The sequence below is a fragment of the Plasmopara halstedii genome (genome assembly GCF_900000015.1).
Source record: "Plasmopara halstedii genome assembly, contig: Scaffold_350, whole genome shotgun sequence".
Classification (NCBI taxonomy): domain Eukaryota; phylum Oomycota; class Peronosporomycetes; order Peronosporales; family Peronosporaceae; genus Plasmopara; species Plasmopara halstedii.
Window position 1 is genome coordinate 295,106 of NW_020187271.1, and position 5,497 is coordinate 300,602.

Genomic DNA, 5,497 nt, shown 5'->3' on the forward strand with positions numbered 1-5,497 from the left:
AAGTTCATCTCATAGTAAAAAATACCGAGGCGTTGCACGTTAGTGCCCTTTCTTGTGTGCCGCCTCCCTACTTGAAGCTCTCAAACGTTATGGCGCGCAGTAGCTCCATTTGAAGTATTGATCAGTCATGGTTATCTCTGCGATAACCAACTGATTCCTAACCGACACCGGGCGGGGCGCTACTGAATGTGCCGCATCAACGCATTTGAAAGGCTGGCGAGCGCATCAAAATAGCCAACCCCTCCAGCCCTTTCGCCTATAGTATCATAATTCCATTGGGGCCACCAATAGACATGAGCGTGTAAAGTTGGTTTACTGATGTGAGGACAGGTATCCAACATTTCATGTCCAAATTTCGAAGAAATACTTTTTGAGCGACTAAGTAGTGAAATTAAGTACAAATGATACCAATTGTGACGGGATTGTCGTAAATTAGGCGCATCCGCATCACCAAATGGACAAAAATCAGGTTAATACACTCCAATCAGGTAATAAACCAATACCCTCTAACGTGTTTAAAATTGCTCTTTGTATAGCTATACTCAACATGTCTGATTTTATATCTTCTATTAGATCTGACAGAAATCATCTTTCAAATCGCTAGCGATAGAGCAACCATTCCATCAAGGATCATATATTTTGTGCAACAGGGTTTTGAGCAGGTTTGGTCGAATCGTTAGTATTTTTTACGCGCGAACAATGAATTTGCCAACCTTGGCTTTCTTTACAGAGAAGATGGGACTTCAGCACAGAGACTTGCTCTCATGCATGACCAACCTTCTGTCACTGCACAGCAAACTCACAAATTGCATCAACTTTGATCCGTCGGTTGCGTGCATTGCCTTGTGGTACAGAACTGCGCTTTTAAAAGAAAATCCATTGTGATGAATGCCTCTATCCTGTAACAATCTGCTCGGCAGTGTCTGGGAATATGTCAGCAAATTCCTTGACAAGTCCATACAAAGGATTTGTCGTGAGAGCGCTCCACGACGGCTCATTAAACCTTCCCTCCCGTGTCTTTCTATCTCATACTTATGCCGTTTGATGACAACGTCGACAGCTTCTTCGACGATTGAGCATATTTGCAAAGTTTCTTCTTTTGCCAGGCTACGCTAAAGCGTCCTCTCGCAGATCAATTTTGGACCAGACCCTTGTGCGTGACGCAATGACTTGCTATATCTATCTACATTGTAGGCTACGATGTCCACTTATTCCCTTGAAGTGATTTTTTCTTTGTTTTATCGTTTGATCCTCTGCCTTTTTGTGTCTTAATTAACAACACTTGGAGATATTTGTACTTCCTTTCCCCAACCTCGGAATTCAACATCGCTATTAGCCGCAGGGGGAATATTTTTTCTGCCGCCTGACATTTCACCTCTAGTGGTCCATACGAGATTGGCATCTGAGTATGAGAGACATCACACGCCTGACTATCACTTTCAACAGATGTATATGCCCTAATCAATTCTCTTGCTGCCAAGCAAACGACGTCATCGTCGACTTGCTTGTCGACGGTGATCTGCTTCTTTTTTCAGGTTTATAATCAGCTGGATCTTTATTAATCATGGCATTTTCAGAATTAAATCAAAGACGTCGAGTTCAATAAACTCGACTTTGCCAAGGAAATTATCACAATCGATTGCTATACACAAGACGAGCTTAGGTATCGTCTTTTCAAATTTTTTCCAAGTGAGCAATCATCGCCTTATTTAGGTTCAGTTTTTCCCTTCTTACCACGAGTGTGCAAGCAAATCTGATCGACGTTTAAGTATCTTCAAGAGCCCATAGAGGTTTTGCTTAACCGTCTGCCTTAACCTTTTGGACCATCAAAGCTGACTTTTGCTCGACATGCTCATATTTGTTCACAAAAACATCTTATGTAGACATTAGAACGGGAGTTTTGCGCCTCCACAACATTCACAGTATTCTTTATTCGCCTCGTGGAAAGCCCCGCCTCTACTAGTCGTTCCTACTTTTTGGTGGCCGGGAGCGCTTAAATTGTCGGCTATTGCTCAACCGATTAGATTGCAAACTATGTGTCGCTTGCTGGCTTGGCAAGGACATCTTGAAAGTCTTCGCATTATGACCAGGCTTGCCGCAACGGAAGTATTTTCGTCATTATCTGAGTGTCTATTGGCGACCGCATCAGCGTAGGAAATGTCCATCGGTCCCGGACACTTGTACGTGGGAGCTTGTTGTCTTGTTGGTCGAGCGATGAAGCCGCTAAACGTAACTTAAGGCTAGATTCTTCTTGCAACGCACACTCAACAGCTTCGTCTAGCGTCTCCAATTATTCAAGGAATGGGTGATTAAGATTCGGACCATCGTCGAGTCATTCCATAAAAGTCACAAGCTGCGGTGAGACATCAATCGGCTGGCTGGTGATATTTGAAACACGATATCGCGCTCGTTGTGTGTACGAGGGTAGATCACGACTGCTCTGATAAAGCTTGAGAGATTGGCACGAGCTTCAAATTTGCTCTGAGGAGCCTTATAAGATTTATCAACTTTTGCTTGACGTAATCGCGGGCATGGATGCAAGGTTGATCGGTTAACGCTGTCAATATTTTCAACGCTTTGTCCGAACCGCTAGGTTAGACATCAAGTATAAAATTTGCTGCACTGGATCCACATTCTGTCTCACAGCAATCGCCGCATTAGACTCTACGACCCTTCTAGAGAAAATTTTTTGATGTCGTGACAGGACATGCGGGCTGTCAGCAAAAACTCATCATCTCGTTATGCATAAAGCTCGTAGTCGCAAACATATGCTCATCTGGCGATGCTGATATTAGCAAGCTGATCACAGCGTCGTTTCTCACAATCGGATATGAATCTTGCAACACCCGCACAAGCTACACAAGCAGCCTATTTAGACTTTTGACTTAGTCGTAGGAAGGACTTCAACGTGCTACTAGGTGTGATAGGCTATCCGGGATAACCCCAAACTCGACACGTACGTTTGGCTTGAGATTGCGACAAAACTGCTACCGAATTAAAAAGAGACCGATGATCGCTGCAAACAACATTTCACGTTGTCTTTGCTTGCTTTTGCTGTCATGCGTAACTTTTTTGACCTGCAGTGAGACATTTTCAATTGAAGGACAAGATAGTGAGCTACGAGCTTGCAATGACCAAGCAACACGGAAGAACATTTCTTAGCGTCGACTGCTGATCAATCGTCATATATCTTACTTAAATATATTGCAAAGGATCACATCATCTGCGATCATGAATTTTTTAGATCACATATTTACTTGAGACACGCTTCTGACAAAGAAACAGCAGCCCACAATTTATTCCAAATAGCGCGCGTTGACAAGGTCAAGACGAATTTTTTTGAGACGAGGGTTCTCCACGTGGTCGATACATCTACGGAAGGCCTACCCAAACGATTACGAGAGTAGAGCAGAAATTATGGTGTCGGTGCTGGTCAATCACGGACAGGACATACTGATCGACTTCTTGTCAAAGGCACGATAAATTTTGACATTTTATTTAAAGATGCACTGATAACCTTTCTCGCCAACGCTAAGAGTGCTCAGAATACCAAAGATTTATTGATTGTCTCTATCAAAACCCAGTGATCACCTGCAGAAGGCAGACGACACTTTAAAAATTGTTTGAGCGTAAACAAAGGAAATGTATGAGCGAATAGAAATCAAATTCTTCTTGAAACTGATTGGCAGCAACAAGAAGAATTCGGTTCACGACAAAACTCTCCAATTAGTGTTGTTTTCGCTACGGACAGGGAGAAGAGAGTCACATATCTTCTTGAGACACGCATCTAACAGAGATCAAGCAGCTTCCATACGGCTAAAAATTGCCCACGCTGACATGGTTGAGGGTGATGTCTTCAGTAGCCAGGAATTTCAAATTTGGGCGAAATGTTTTGCGAACGCCTTTCTAGATGATCCAAAACTGGTGGATTAAACTCATGGTGCATGATTTGATATTTCACGAGGAAATAAGAATGGTCAACATCATTTCAACTACTAAGGTCGTCAACGGCAATTATCATTCGGTGATTTTTCTAAAGCCGCGCTGCTGGGTGAACTCGACTGGTTTAAAAATGCTATGCGCATTAACTATGTTACTAAACCTTTAGAAGACTCGCTGTTTTAACCCAGTCATACTCTACAGCTGGGAGATGAGATCTCAAGGACTATTGGTGAGAAACTAGCAGATAAACTATATGTTGAAAGCATGAGCGACTGGTTCGCTCACTCGAATACAAGTACGTACAAAAATAGTACCATTCTCAGTCTGAAAAGGAGGGGGGAACTGCTACCAGCATTTCAAAACGCAAGTTAAATTGGCAAAGGTTAAGCAACGGTGACATTGGTTACGCATATCATCACGCTAAAAGCGCATTCGCAAAGACAATTATGAAAGAATTGGGTGGACTATATGTCAGAAAAGATCTTGTCGACTATATGCAGGATGTACGGATGAAGACAGTGCAGTTGAGAGAAGCGATCGTCGGCCAGAGTTCCAGTTTCGGCAAGTGGGTAATGGACGAAGCAGAGCCAAAAGCTGACGCCGGCAAGTTTGTGTTGCCTACATTGGAAACTGATCAAACGAATTAACGCATTGTTCTTCATTGTTCTGCTACTAAATCTTTCAGCAAATGATGCGATAACCCTTAAAGAAATACAGGTTGCGATCGAGCTGGCAGAAAAAAATAGAACGAACATGTTAGGGTCCAAAATCTTACGAAGGGTTTTGAAAATAATCAAGTACAGGTACGCAATTTCGTCATTATCCGCTCATTTCAATTTTTTCGTTGATGCTGATTTTCTTAGACAAGTGAGTGGGATACTAGTTTTCTCAGACATAGCACTATGATCCAATTAATGGTACTGTGGACTATCGGCGCGTACGGATGATGTCAGATCTGCAAGTATCAGACAACGAAGAACTCGCGATAATAGTACTAACACATGTAGAATCGTTGCCGCGAAAGAGCCATACAAGCTTCCGGTTCTTACACTTAATTTCTTAAAGTATTTATTCTTGAGGAGTTAACAGTGATATTAAGAAATACTATGCACATTTTAACGCAAAATCACTACAACTTTATCTACCACGCACTCGTGAAGAATTTGAGCCAATTGTTAACTCAAACTGTTGTTAGTGGGCCACACCAGGGTAAGGAATGTGCGGTGCTTACCCCTAAGAAACAATTTTGTACAACGTATACATTATTGTATACAGACCTTGCAATTTTGTACATTTGTTCAAATACAATATTGTCATCCTAACTTTGACACATCAATAAATTATTTCGTAATGGCTCGAATATTTTGCTTACAGTGTTGTCGCTCAGAGAAGGGAAGAAAAACTAAATTCATACTTCGATCACGTATGTAATCGACAGCTGGGATACATGTGAATTGCATATGATCTTCAGCGCTTTCAATCACGATTGTGAGAGCACGGGTAGCTCAGTTGAAAGTTGCTATGTATTATCTTATTACACGGCTATACCTACTCG